Raw genomic sequence first — 16,084 nt, 5'->3', positions numbered from 1 at the left:
GATTAATCAAATAATATGTAGGCAAGTCACTTGAAAATAACCTATAGAAACTTGCCACAGATGCAGAAATGTTCATGCAGGACAGGCTTTCACAGGTACCTTTGCAACAGTTAGAAGATGTTTTCTACATCATTTAAGATAGCTCCTGCAAATGCACGATGCATGTACTAGGGTTGTCGAGTAGTACCACAAGCCAGTAGAAGAGTGGTTTGGGGAGTCTTGTCCAAGCTAACAATACTATTGCAAAGACCCTTGCAAGGAAGACTTCCATTTCCATTCAAACAGCAATCAACTGGATGATTTAATTCCCAACGCAAGTATTACCGTATGCCAAGGTCCAAATTTTGGTGGTTTTTTTTTTCCAAAAAAGTATCCTGTCCATAATTATCTATGTCACAATACTTAGCATCAAAGTAGAGTCATTCAGAGAAGGTGTAGATCTGGCTAAGCTGTCCAAAGAACTGGGGAAGTGTGTTAACATTATTTCTCCCACTGCACATCCAAGAAGGATGTGTTGCGGTAAGGAATCACAGTAAGACGGGAACTGCGGAATGACTAACTCTGTTTCTCACCTTCCCATAGTTTGTGTTTCCACAAAATCCATAAAACTGTAAGATTATATATAGAAAGAGTAGGCAACAATGTATTTAAAATCCAGCTCAAAATTGCAAACTGCGAGCTTAGTATTTGTTTAACAAGATTCAGCACAAAGCTAGGAGTTGGGAAATGGCAAATCCCTCATGACATCTGCCAACAAATGTAATCTCCCTAGTTCTGCTTTACTCTATATTGTTAAAAAACCCCAAACCTTAAAATCCAGTAAACTTCTTTCTTTTTAGTCCTTCTACTCTCATTGTTAATTTCCATCTACATTTTCACACAAACCACCACACAAATGTTTCCAAAAAATCAAGTCTGAACAATTGAATTAAGCAATAGAGGCCTTGTCAGGAATGTCAAGTTTGGAAGTGTCACTGTTAGCAGCATACTATGTCAGTTAATAAACTTCAGTGTATGTAAGGTGATCTTGCTCTATTTAGGTATGTGCACGTCAAAGAGAAAAGTTAATGGACTCTGATGGTTTTTTGAATTTTGAATTACCACAAAGACCACATTTAAATCCTTTAGATCTGCTCTTTCTTATTATCAAACCTATATTTCTAGGAAGAACTATAAAGGACAGACTCAAAGATGTATACACTTCATAAATGAGCAATGAAGTATTGAGTAACCTTCCAATGAGCAATAGCAGCTACTGCTTGGGAGAACTCTAGAAGCCAACAGAGATCGCTTTTGATTCAGCTGCTTCAACTATTCAGTCTTGACTTTTGGGATTATTATACTTCACCTAACATATTAGTCTTCTTTACAGGTTTTCTCTACCTGGAACTACAAAACAGTCAAGGATGCTTCAGCCTGGATGAGAGATAAATAGAGGAGAGAGATATAATAGAGGTCTATTAAATTCTCAGTTAGTTTGAAGAAGGTGCATACAGACTGTTCATTCTCTTTTATGATACAGCAAGTAAGAGAAGACTTACTATCAAAATGAACAACAGCCACCAAAAAAGCCAACCCCAGAAAAAGGAAGGAAAACAAACATAATTTGTCTCACACAACAAATTAAGGTATGGAACACCTTGTAAATTTTTACAAAGGTTCCAAAATTGACAGGAAAAATTAACGGAAAAAAAGCCTATTTTGGCATCATTAAATATGAACTTTTTCTATTCCAGAACTCACATGTCAAAATCTCAAAGAGATAATGGGTACATCCTATAGCTAAAAAGATGTATATGTATAGCCAGTCTTCGCGAACGAAGATTTTGGGAAAGGTCTTTTTACCTTTCCAGCCTGCGCAATGGATTTTTTAGGTGAGACACAGCCTGCGCTGAACTGAGCCCACCCTTTAATCCTAAGGTTCATCTGCCAGGGCCAAGCGAGCTTGGAAAATGGCAGTGAGGTCCTCAGGACCTAGGTTTGTTTGGAGTGACCTTCTCTTAGATGGATGGCCTTACAGGGCTGACGAGCTCCATCTGCCCGGGGGAGAATCCCTGACTGGGAATCGAACCCGGGCCGCAGCGGTAAGAGCGCCACATCCTAACCACTAGACCACCAGGGGTCCCCAGCTAAAAAGATACTCTGTATTGAAAAAAAAAATCAGTCTCAAGCATTAGATGTCATCTTTTTAAATATCTATCTTCATCAGCTGTTGTAGCATCATCATCTTCTCTCCTCTGATGCCATTGAACAAGAAGCCTTTGCGAAAAAGTACTTTACTGAAAATTACAGAAATATATTAACATGCAAACAACAGAGAATTTATTTTTTAGTTCTTCTTCACAGCTTAAGTAAGCACTGTTAAAATCCTACATGCTGCTGGCTACACAAGGAACAGCAAAGAAGACATATACCAATCAGTAAAATTGAAGATCTTAATTTGATGTCAGAAAAACCTACCATTTTCTTCTTCCTACATATGATACACCCACCTCCTAACAAGGAAGCACTGATATTATATGTTCCATTAAGTCTTTTTTTTTCCCTTACCCTGTATTTCCATTTGGATTATTTTCTCATTTCTCAATTCTTCTTGATTACTACTCTCCCATATTAAAACCAGCTTTTTAATGAACCTTCAGCTTACTCTGGCAATCCTGCAATATTGCTCTGTGTGCAACACTTGCATTTGTACTTCACAAACATACTGACATTTTGATAGGGTTCTTAGAAGAATAAACTTTGAAGAATGCTGCATTCAAAGCCGTGACATCTAAGATGGAGAGAAGACTTGCATATACTCACTAGAGAGCTTCTTCCAGATGTATTTTAAAAAAATCCAAACAACCCCCAAAAAAACAACAGTAATGTTTTCAAGTTAATGGTTAATACCTAACCCATGCAATAGATGAATAATAATAATTATAATTTTAAACCACGGGCAATTATTTATTTATGGAAGTAGTGTGGCTAGGGAACAGTGACCTGCAGAGAGACACATTAAACACTGCAGATTTGCAAAAATCTGCACAGGAAGAGTGTTTGTGGGGAGCCAGACTGTGAAAGAATGTTTCAGTAAGAAATTATACTACTCATTCGCCCTGATTTGTTAACATGCACCAGCCATAGCAGTGCAGTCGCACTTCGCTGTTGCCTTTATGTATTTACTAGTGTGCTGAAGGCAAAGTATTTACACAGTGTTTCCATACACATTGCTTAAAAAAAAGAAGCGGGAAAAGCTTCAATTCACCACGTCAAATGAGAGATTGGTACAGCCTGGAGCCTGTGCACAATTTCTCATCTATGAACTTCGGTCTATGTAATCAAAAGCTACACAATTCATTTCTGCACCTGTAACCATCCCTGTGGCCCCTCCAAGATGTCAATTCCATGTACTGGTCTCAACATGATTATTTTATTGACATTGCTCTGCTGAAAGATTTTTGTAAATGCCATCCAATTTTCCAGCTCTTTCTAAGAGATCAAAAGATGCAACTTGCATAGTAGACAGGAATTGACACTCATGAGTGCCTATTGTCTTGAATACAAATGCTGCTCACGGTGTTTGCCCAAAGCTAAATGTGTATGACTATAATAACAGACTGCAGTTAGACCCGGAAAGCAGATTGTATTGGAGATAAAAATACATTTGTGCTGGAGAATACCTTTTGCTTGAACAACCCTCAGGCCTCCTAATTAGGGAGGATGGTACTGAGCTTGAAACCTGTAATTCTAAATAAAACAGCTGGAAAGGGCCTGTTTCTTCTGCTTAGAAATAACAACTACCCTAGGTTATTTCTGCAGGTAACAGATCCTGCAGGTTGTGATCCATTTCTGGCAAAGATCTGCAAGTAGCAAACCACTCTGGCCCATGGGTTCATGCATATAGTGGGAGGCAAGATAATGGACTTCACAACCAGAACACAACCTGGCCAGGACACTAACTTACATTTTCTAAAATTTGCTTTCAAGTACAGAAATAAGTTCATATTGAGCTAACCACCCAGCTAGTGCCCCTTTCTCAAATCACCCTTTACTGTTTTAACTGTCCGTGTGAGACAGATAGCTGCTCTTTCAGCTAAAAGTCACAGATCAAGGTTAGCAATAAAGCTCATTTTATCATATTAATCACTTGAAAAACATGTTTAGAAGACATGAAATTAATTTATAGAATTTTTTTTTAAACACTGCTAAGGAATAAGTTATTTTCAAATATCTCTCACAATCATATCATCAAAAGGATGACATTATTTTAAACCTACTCAAAAAGAAAAGTTCTAGGAATTCAACTATCATATGCTCACTGAATCATGTATTATATAAAGAGAAAAAAAAACATAAAAGTCACATTGAAAAAAAAAAATCATATAATGATCTTGGAGTTGTATAACATATGGTTGAGGGGATTAATTTTATCCTACTGGACACTTGATACCAACAACAAAAGGGTAAAAAAAAAATTCCAAGAGCATATGACTAGCAAACAACATAATTATTTCAAGTGGCAATGCAAAGCATATCCTTCATTAATAACTCTACTGAAAACACCATCTCCTTCACACGGTATGCACAATAGTATTAAATGTACTCATGTATCTTCATAGTGTTTTTAAGATTGTGTTGTATATGTCAGATCAGAAAACAGCAATACCAGAAACAAAATTTAAGCACATGTCTAACATCCCTTATGTGATTCTAACAGCACTACAAACATGAAAATAAATTGTAGGCACTGTAATGTTGAGACAGTGTTAGAGGCTTGCTTACCCTCATCTTTGATGCAAATATTTTTACACCAATACTTTTCATTTTTAAACATCTCTTTGTACTGAACTATAGTGCAATTCCAAGAAATATCTATATAAAATATTCAGATAATCTGAATATATGCAGATATTGTAAAACTGGACTTTTTTTCAGCACAGCCAGAGTAGAACAAAATAACTTCTTTTTCTATTCTTGTTATTAAACCATACAATCCAATGCAGAACTATTTTACTTTTAATTCTAAGTTACGATTAATTCTACTTCATTGTTAAAATTCTACTTATAATTCTACTTACATTATAATTCTACTTCAAAGCATCAATCCAGAAAAAAAAAATTCAGAAATCACACAAGAGGGTATGCATAAAATGCTTTTAAAATGGGTATTCTTCCACGGAACTAGGAAAAACAGTTAATGTATTTACTAACTTCTGAATATGCAGAAATGTAATAATAATTCATTTTTTATGGAAATTAGAATGCAAATAAGTTACCTCAGAAGACAATTTCACTGCCTCATCTCCTGCCCTGTATCTGTACTTTTTCATCTTTTGATTCAGATCACTGGTTTTAATAGCACTTGATAGTTTTTATGACTGCAAGACAAATTAATTCAGCTTAGAACCATTGTCAGTGTTTTAAATGTGTGGCCCTTGTTATGGCCATGTATTTAAGCCACATCTTGTAATTTCAACCAGAAACAGTAAGATGGCAGATAATTTTCTCAAAGTTTATCTTCTAGTTTAAGATGGAGATATACAAATACAAGCAATTTCTAACACTTCCACAGCTGGGTGACTCTTTAATAATGTTATTTTACACTTTTCAAGAAATTCACAGAAGCAACTAAACTCACCGCTTAGATGAATTTTTTTTTGTACTGTAAAAGCTAAATTTCATTAATGAGTTGAAAGAAAAAGAGTGCTGCTTATGATAGCCATGATTATCATGCCATGAACTCTAAAATGTTTGTAATAAGTACCTTCATGAGAGAGAGAGATTTTGACATGGGTTTTCCAAGAATTACAGAAAACACAGGAGAATTCCTGGTATCTCAAAACTTCTCATTATAGCAGTCTGAACATATCGTACAGAAGGAGATTCCACATCCTTCAGTCTATAATCAGCAATCTTCATCCAGTCTGTCTGATTGCTCCAGTTCCTAAAGAGTCCCCAGAAAGAGCTCCCTAGCTGACAGCACATGTGGGTAGGTGAGGGTATCTTCTCATTGCTCACCTAACTGCTCTCTCCTACCTGCCCTGGCTACTGCCTACAGACAAAACATGGCAGCAACCAAAGGAATTAGCTCCAGTGTTTAATATTCCTCATGTTGCAGTATACAAAATGTTGTTCATTTCATTTCCAGAAGATGAATTACTGGGGGAAAGAAGCCTCAAGTCAGGACTTTTTTGTGTATATACATTTATCATTTTACATGCATAATGATTTTTATATGTTTATATGCTTCTAGTTCATATATATATGTTTATACTTGGATTTGTGTAAAATATAAATATATATTAAATTAAAAACAGTAAGTAAAACAGAAGGAAAGGACTCAGTTACCAACAGTGTTCCCTGTCTCTCATAGGAAGTGAAAGGACAAAAGAAGAGGAAAGAAGGGAGGAAGGGAGGAAAAAAGGGAGGGAGGGAAGGACAGATGAATGGATGAAGGGAGGAAGGAAGGCAGGAAAGAAGAAAGGAAATGCCCTTACTTAGGAACAGCAAGAGACCTAGTTACTTAGAGCATCCATTCAGCAGTTCCAGAACAATTTTAGCACCTGAAACAGATAAAATGTCTTTTAAAAACTCTCAAGCTAGGGACTCTGGGGCAGAAAGAAGAGTGTTATTTAAGCTGTTTTCACTGTCAAGACACTGAAATAACCAAGGAAAGATTTTATTGTTATGTCTCTTGTAGCTCATTTGTTTCTGGCTTTTTTTCTTTTAATAGCTCCTCCAAATATAGATTTAAATAAACTAATTTTTCCCTAAAGGTTGTTAGTAAAAGGTGAAAAAAAGAAAAGGAAGAAAGAAAACAAAGTGAGATCATTTCTGGTGACTGAACAATGCGATAGACAACAAGACTTCACCCTTACAGGCTTTTCAACTTTTAAAGCCAGCTCTCAGTGCACAATAAATTACTCTCAGCTATGTAGTAGGTGATAGGGTGTATTTCTTCAACTGTACTAGTATAGTCATGGAATATAAAAAGAAATGCTAAAGTGTAGAAATTATTGTTAATAACTATTAGCTTGAGACTCAGGTTCTGAAATTATCAAATAGTTGATCATTTGACTTTCTGTACCATGAAACGGGTAGGATGGCAGCTGTCGTGGCTCTCACCTGTGCCAACTGTCATTCTTCCAACCATTGCCCCAGGAGCATGCATGACAGTGGAGCTGGGCTTAGATGCCCTGGACATGGTCTTCCTCTCCTGGTGGCCTCAGAGCCACAGAATGACCCTCAAGATGCATTTAGTAGAGTAGAGAGAGAGAGACTGAGAATTCAGCCCCCTTCAAAACCACAGTAGCCTTTTAGGGAGTTAAAAACCAGGATTCAAGCTTGTATGGTGAATGTTTGCAAATGGGATGTGTTGAAATGGCTGAAGCAGTGACCATCCCAGCTGGAAGTTAGACAAGGAACAGCAGAAAGGGAAACTTTCCTACTCCACTAGTATTCAAAGTCCTGTGCATTTTCTAAGTTAAAAATAACAGCACTTTACAGTAGTAAAGCTGAGTGTTAGGTGTGGCAGCAAAGGAGAAAAATAAGAACTTTTTTAGTCATCCTGAAAATATCTGTGAACATGAGTCAGGGGGCTCAATATCCTCCTACACTGCACCATTTTGGCTTCCACAGGTTATAAAATAATGCAAAAGGGGCATAAGCAAACAAAAAAAAATCAGAATTACAGTTTCTGATCATTTCACAAAAATGGAAAGCTGCTTGCCTTGAGGAAACAATTTCCATGTGTGGTAAGAATCTTCACTGGCTTTGGCAGGTTCTCTGCTGCCTGTAAGGAGTTTTCTAATGATTTCAGGATTTTGTCAAATTGTAGGTTAGTAGTTTTACAAATTTGGTGCATAGCAAAATTAAATAAGTGCTTTATATAACTCCAAAAAAAACAAGCCAAAGAAGCTATAACTGCCATGATGTTAATAAAAAAGCTAGTTATAAATCAAACATATTATTTAAATGAAATACAAACTAATATTATCAACTTGCATAAACTAATTCTAAGCGTTGTCTGGCAGCTAACAGAAAAATACCCTAAAACAGGCTGAACACAGCGAAACTACGAAATTATTCAGTATCACCAAAGAATGACCATAAGATAAATGGGTCCAAATACCATTTTTCTTCTATGTACAAACATTTACTAGAGGCACTTCAAATAACTTACACACATAGCAGAAATTATCCTTTCATTGTTTGTGACAGCTTCAAGAATTATTTTTCAATGCCTGTTTCACTGCAGCACTGATTTTTACTTCTGCTATTGGTAATGTCTTTTTCCATCTACGTAGCCTGTTTTGCATTCTAGTGAGTGCAAAATTTGGGAGTTGCATTTTTCATGATCACTTTAAAAAGGTCATGTTAGTCATACAGTAATCTTTAGTCCCTAAGGAATGTGCATGCCCCACTATGCTTGCTTTCTCCTTACTTCTACTGTTAAGAACTATTTGTATCAAAAATAAAGATTTCTACACTGAAGTTACCAAAAGAGGGGTTTGGGGTTTTTTAAGAAAGAATGAGTCACAGAGAATTTTAAGATTTTTCAGTCATGATAATATTTGTGTCTCTCAGATTCCCAGTAACACATTGAAATTGGCAGTCTGGCCCTTGGCGAGTTGAGAGATACATTTTTTTCAAACAGATTTATTATTCAACACGGTGTTTCCCTGCATCAGGTCACTTGGGTCAAATATTGTATATGTGGATATAACTCACCTGAAGTCAGCCACCTTATTCCATGACCAAATCAGTATTTATGGGAATTCAAATCAAACAAAACCAAACCAAAGCAATCTTCTTCTGACTGCATTAGCCATATTGCTTCTTTGAAGTAGCGGGAACAAAGTCAAAATTGCAAGTGTATGGCTTCAAAAATATTTCCTAAGTGATGTGACCAGGTTTATCAATACCAAAATGAATTACTAACTTCATTCAAGTACAGACCTATCTGCTATCAATGACATGGATTAGTGCTGTTTCTGTCACATCTTTTTTAAAAGGGATTGAATGGTTTTATGGACTTAGCTTTTTTTAATTTAGGTCACTACAACCTTCACTGACAAAATGCAGAAGATCCTAAGCAATCCTTAAGATACTACATCGGACTGTCAGTAAATCCTTACTCTGGGAGCATTGGACACATATTTGTTATGATTAAGCAAAGATGACATGGCAGACTTCCAAAAGTACGCATTAATCTTCACCTCTTTGAGTCTTTACCATATGATACTTTCAATGAACTAAACTGAATTTCCCAAAAAAACAAAAAAATAAAATAAAATAAAATTAAAAAAATAAATTGACTACACCAAGATAAGATAGAAGAATGAATTTGTTACATGATATTAAAGCACTATGTGTTCTGAATGCATATTAGATGGTTCACATAGTAGAATTTTATATAGTAGAACAGACTTGAAAGCCAGTTGGTTGAAGAAAAAGTAATAGGCTTGCTTTTGAAAAAAAATCACCAGAAAGTCACCCATGAGAAATGCCTCAGCTTAACTTTTAACAGACTTTTCAAAAATAAAACTGACTAAAAAAAGTTACAATGATTCACTCTAAATCCCTTTAAAAAAAAAAAAAAGAGACTGATATCATTTCCACACAAGAGCAATATGATGTGTCTTATGTCATTCAGCTGTTTAGGGGTTTTATTCTAAGACCTGAGATTTGAGGAATAGGTTTGAAACTCCAACACTAAAATATTGATTCTCAGATCAAATCCTTGAAATCTGACAGGTATTTAGCTGTGTAACCACAGTTATTAAAGCTCAAAACTCTGAAGATATAAAAAGAAAGAACATGTGGTGACACAATCTTTTCCAAAAGAACTATCCCTTACTGTCTTATCTTTAACAAAACAAAGGCACAATACCCTAATCTTTTGTTAGGATTTAAAAGTAAGTAAAAAAGAACAGTACTTTATACAAGAAAATCATGCAAAGAGAAATAAACTGAGTCAATATCTTCAAAAGAAAGTTCTCTGCTGCAAATAGAGGTTAGGTAGAACCATGAGTGAAGTACATATCAGATTCTACCTATAGCTATCATTTCCACAGAAGAATGACTGGCTATGTCAGGCTATGCCCATCAACAAATTTACTCTAATCTGAAACACAATGTTGCCTAAATCATGGAAGACAATTAATTTAAGAACTATGAAAAAAACAAACAAAAAACCAAAAACACCAATCCTATAAATTGCTGGGGTCTGGGCAAGTAATGAGGGACATCATTCTATGCTCCCTTGATCTTCTGTTCTTGCTTCAGCATCTGATACTGGCGGCTCTTGGATATACAGTACTATAGTGCATGTCTCTTCAGATTTATCCAGTGCTATCACTTGTATGTTGCTAATGCAGGTAAAGTTCTTGTTGATAATATTATTATTATTGCTGTTGTTACTATAATTGCTGTTAATAATAATAATAATAATAATCTTAGCATACTTAATAGTGCTCTGGATCTGCAATATCAACATGATGAAAACTAAGACTTGCATAGGCTGTATTTGAGTCCTTCTAATAGTATTCTAAGTGAGACAAAAGACAGATATGGTAACTTCTTTAGGCAGAGAATACCTGTCCAAACCTTCAGTCATTTTGGTTCAATAAAAACCACAACAGAAACAACTCATAATCAACCACCTACAATCCCATCTTAAGTATTTTCTTACAGTTATCTCCAAGTTCATATTTTTCTCAACTTATACTTTGTGTCTGTAGTTCCTGTACTTCAGCATGACTTCTGTCCTTGTATTCCATGGATGCAACTTTCCCAGAAATATTGTCTATGCTTTTTCTTGGCCAAAAGCAGCGTAATTTTCACCCTCCTAATCTTCAAATGCTGCTGGAACAAGTTTTTTCTTCAAATACAGTCATCTTACAGCTTCTGGGATCACTCCTTTCTGCTTTTATTCCTACTTCTCTAATTTTGCTTTAATATTTTGCTGATGTATTTCAAGAAGTTTCTAATTATTGGCTTAACATAATAATGGCATAAGGACAACTCTTAATTTTACTGTTCAGCCTGAGAGATCTTTACTCTTTCTTTTCTATATGTCTGTGAATAATTCCAGCCTCCTCAGATAGAAAACCAATGACTTATCTCAAGTGACATGTCTAGATTCTGATATTTAGGACATATCTCCACCTTGCAGACTCTTTCAGAAAATCTTTTAAGAGACACAGCCTTTCCTATTCAAACACTCAATCTGTGCACTCCCCAGATTCTGACCCTGTGCCTTCATTTGTGCAACATCTTTTTCCTCATCCCTTATAAGTGCTGTTTCACCTGCTTATTCTCTTCTCTACGACAGAACTCTCTTCTCTGTATTATGCGAAGATTTATTAAAATAACTATATGCACTTTACACTTGGGAAGGAAGAGTTTGAACAGTCCATTTTCATGTATCTCAAAAGTTCCTTTTACTAAAGTCCATTTATCAATTTGAAAGAAGGGCAAGATGCTGAAAAAATGAAAAGATGCTAAAGCTTTGGCAATCAAGATCATAAAATCCTAAAATACTGTGGAGGGTCCCTGAGAAAATTCGCTGAAATCTATCACTCCTGTTACAGTCAATCAGAATGTTTATAGTCTTCCTTTAAGTATAAATTCATTCTTCTACTTAAAGCATAAAGGGAAAAGTACAGACAGAAAGCACGGTTGGAATATGACTGCCTGGCTTCTTAAAGTATGCAATTTAAAAACTTGGGCACCTGATGGCTTACATGAGACTTCAAAGAAACTTTAAGAGTTTAGTGAACATTTTCCCCCTCAGATCACCAGAAGGGTTATTCTTTCCTTGCTCTTTTCACGTATAAATTTGAAGCAATCATGTTTCCAACTAGTTCTAGGTTAGCTCAATCATTTTCCAGCTTGCCAGATTACACAGGCATAGCAAAGAACACAGAGCATCTTCCCACACTTGAAGTCAGACGTGGTATTTGACTGAAGCCTGCATAGGTAATAACCAATTAATCTACAGCAAACTCAAATTAAATCTCATCAGCTACTTAGGAAAAGGTACGTGATAGCATTCTTTGAAAAAAAATGTAGTTACATTTATAACCTAACTTTTCTAATAGGATAAATATCCTTTCAAAAAATCTATACATATGTTGAGCTCCTATTCTTCCATAGGTCTTTTCCATTCTCCAGATGACTGAGGCAGACTTAGCTTACTTCAGTCACCATGTTGATGTACCATCCCTTTTTCAATGTCTTTGGAGCTTTATTCTTAGGTATTCTGTGGTCACTTTAGTCCTTATATCCATACAATTATACGACTACAGCATCTGGAAAATGATGCTGCACAGTTCATTGGGATAGTATTTTTACATAACTAGGTTATCATACCTATTTTGCCAACAGAGACGTTAAATTGAAGAATTAGACTGATTCCAAAAGTCAGTCTAGCTAATTATTGTCACTCACTCTTAACTTTTCTGTGTTTGTATTTTTATGACAAAGCACTTCTGTATATGTTATCCAGCATATTTAAAGCCATCGACCACCCTTACATCAATGAACATTTTCAACTTGTGTCTTCCAAATGGAATAATAATCAAAGAAAATTAAATCTACCTTAACATGCTTATTGCAAATTCGGATAAAACAATAACAATGACAACAAAAATATACACACACAAACCCCCCACTTTGGAAACAATACTAGATCTTAGCACTTTTTATACTATTTATAGAAGAATCAGTTCCAGTAATATAGTTAGGATATAACCTTCAAAATATTTTGATTGCAAGATTCCGAGGTACAGATCCTTCACATAGAGAAACAATCAAAATCAGTTCTAAGCAGACTTTGGTTCCAAAAACTAAATAGCATAATATGAGATTATTGACAAGACATAAGCATCAGTTACCATCTGCTCATTACAAAGATTCAGAATCATATATAAGGTCATTAATTACAGTCTCTTGCCCCCCAAAAAATTTTGAAGAACAGGAAGAAGATGTAAAATTTGAGAACATTTTACCCCTAATAAATTTAATGGTCATCCTAACAAAAACTCTTCTTAAAAATAGTCTTCATTCCAGAGTCTGAAAGCATACAAAATCTCATTTTGCCTTGGTAAAGCTTTTATCCTCCTGAAAGTAACATTAATCTGAGAGTAATTCTGTCAACACCAACAGATTAGAATTTTATGCCTTATTGGCTGGAATGCAGTGTTTCCCATATAACAGATCATGAAATAATAAGTACAAATGGCAGAATTTACCCTGCAAGAGGACTGACTCGGGGTGGAGGGAGCATTGGGTGGGTCCCAGGGCTTCACAGGGCACTACACGGATGCTCCCATTTTACCCAACTGGCTGAGAAAAAGGGAAAAAGGAAAGAAGGGACAGTAGAAACAAATGATGCTGTAATCTCTTTCACTTTCCAGATGAATCTTACTGAATTTAGTGCTGTCATTCAGTATTACTCTACCTCATTTGTCTTTTAAGACCTTTTCTTTATGCTCTTACTGGTTAAGTTAAACTATGGCTTTATTTCACATCTAAACATCTGCAACACCTTAAGCATGAATTACAGTTATTCACATCAACAGCATGGAAAATACAATATGTTGTGCCCGCCCACATTTCAGTGTTATAAACCTTATACCTATCTCCAAGGTTTTAGATTCATTACTGGCTTATGGGATTCAGAATGGTATATTCAGAAAAAATTAGGGTGGAGATGAACAAGGGTATAAATTTCTTGTCCTCTCAAAGGGTTAGTTACTACTGTGCCTAGGAACAATCATGACTCAGTAATGACTACACACATTATTTCCTATACATGTTTGTATCAATCGTATTCCTAGTACAATGGCTCACAGAAAACATAAGTGGACATAGAAGATATAAGGTTGTTGTATGGACACACTTCTCAGAAGGTCACCATATAGTAGGGCAATGTGAGAGTCCACCTCATTTACTCAGAGGTAACCACGTCAAATGCAGAAATTGATACCTGCCTCATCAGAGTTGTTTGCTCTCTTAAGGAAATGTCTGTTTCAGCTGGAGGAACATTAAAACAAAATCCTAACAAAAGAAGAAGTTAATAAGGCAGAAAGAACTGAAGGAGAACAAGCAAATCTATCCAGATGCCTACTGACATTCAAGAAAGGAGATTACCTATAAAGCTAACACTTCTGCTAAAAAGCAGTTTTGTCCCAAAAGAAACCTGAATAGCATGCAGAAAATATAATCCTCTATGTAATGCATACAGACATAGAGACATCTTTTAGTTTTAATGCATTTTTTTCTTTCATTTACTGGTCAGTTTTTAGAAACACAACATGCAAAATAGCATGGTAACCAATTTCTTTTTTTCCATTTTTAATTTACACAGATTTGAGCTAAGTATGCTTGTCAGGATTTTTCGTCCAGCAACTGCTTAGTAGATTTATAAATGAGTATTGACATGCTAAGAAGTGTTTTATCTCCTCAGCACAGTTTCAGAATATCCAAAGTACAACAAACCATTCTCTCCTTAGAAAATACCTAGATGAGCTTCAGAGCTTGCAACAACAAGATTGAGGGATGAAGATGTGTCTTTTGGTGATTATAAAACACAGTTTTATATTGGGGAGTCCAAAGCATTCCAAGCAGCTGGTTTTAGATCTCTTTCTTGACAGATGGATAAAGATCTGCTCACTGCATTTCTATGATCATGGAATAGAATCATAGAATGGTTTGGGTTGGAAGGGACCTTAAAAATCATCTAGTTCTACCCTCTTGTGACATAGGCAGTCACCTCCCACTACACCAGGTTGCTCAAAGCCCCATCCAACCTGGCCTTGAACACTTCCAGGGATGGGGCATCCACAGCTTCTCTGGGCCACTTGTTCCAGTGCCTCACCACCCTAAGCATAATGAACTTCTTCCTGATCTCTAATCTAGACCTACCCTCTTTCAGTTTAAAGCCCCTTGTTCTTCTATCACTACACGTCCTTGTAAAAACTTCCTCTCCAGCTTTCTTGTAGGTCCCTTTAGGTACAGGAAGGCTGTTAGAAGGTCTCCCCAAAGCCTTCACTTCTCCAGGCTGAACAACCCCAGCCGTCTCAGTCTATTTTCACAGGACAGGTGCTCCAACCCTCTAATAATTTTCAAGTCCGTCCTCCGGACCTGCTCCAACAGGTCCATGTCCTTCTTAGGTTGAGGACCCCAGGGATGAAGGCTTTTTGTTCTGACTGCTTAACTCTCCTGCTACCATCTGCATTTGCAAAACTACACATAAGAAACATTGCGAATCATGTAAGGTATTCAACACAGCAACTTGTAGTGCAGATCTAGCACATCTGTCATAACAAATATGTTCTACCTAGAAAACACCAGGAAATAGACAATTATGGGAGACTGTATGAATAAAAGAAGTCTGGATGAGAGTCAGAAAAGGTATAGAGAATATTTTGCTATACTATGTAGTATGTGAATCTGTTCATAATCATGGAAGACACAGTGCATTTATAGTAGGGAGAGAGTGCCTGGAAAGAAGAAGGTTTGGGGAGGAGGAAAGATGAAAAGGTATGACGCAAAAGTCTGAGTTTTTAAGAGTCAATCAAATGACTTCCATTGAATTTAACAGGCTTTGGACTAAGCAGTTTTCTAAGACAATGGGCAGGTTATTTTTTCTTAAAATAATACTACATATTCGTTGGTATCCTTAGAAAAAAGGATTAATCTCTCAACACACCAAAAAAAAACCCTTCTCATATTTTATAAATGAGACCCAATTAAATAATTAGTTAACATATTAGTAAGCAGCTACCTATGTGATCACTGAATTTTTATGTAAAACTGTGTACCTATGCTGTAAGAAGTCTGGAGAAATCTAAGTTTTCTAGCAGTAGCAGCAAAAGCAAGCCAATAATTTACCAATGACTGTCAATAACACTTAATCAACATTTATACACTGCTAATGCAATATTTCATCAACACAAAACACTGTAACTGCTTCAGACGTCTGACACTGAAGCTATTAGACGTGAATTGCTGATATTAGACAGTAAATTCAGAGGCCTTGTAGTCACACAGTTCCACCAAGGATTTCCAGCATGATCATTGCTCAAAATTG

At 36.0% G+C, this 16,084-nt stretch overlaps 1 protein-coding gene across 1 annotated transcript in view; it reads right to left on the bottom strand.

Annotated features, from left to right (window-relative positions):
* GPC6 (glypican 6) overlaps positions 1 to 16,084 on the bottom strand; it is a 768,245-nt gene that overhangs the window by 667,179 nt on the left and 84,982 nt on the right. The window lies entirely within an intron of this gene.

This window comes from Neopelma chrysocephalum, unplaced genomic scaffold (assembly GCF_003984885.1).
Source record: "Neopelma chrysocephalum unplaced genomic scaffold, ASM398488v2 Primary Assembly neopelma1_25, whole genome shotgun sequence".
Lineage (NCBI taxonomy): Eukaryota > Metazoa > Chordata > Aves > Passeriformes > Pipridae > Neopelma > Neopelma chrysocephalum.
This window is presented reverse-complemented; position numbering and strand designations above follow the sequence as displayed.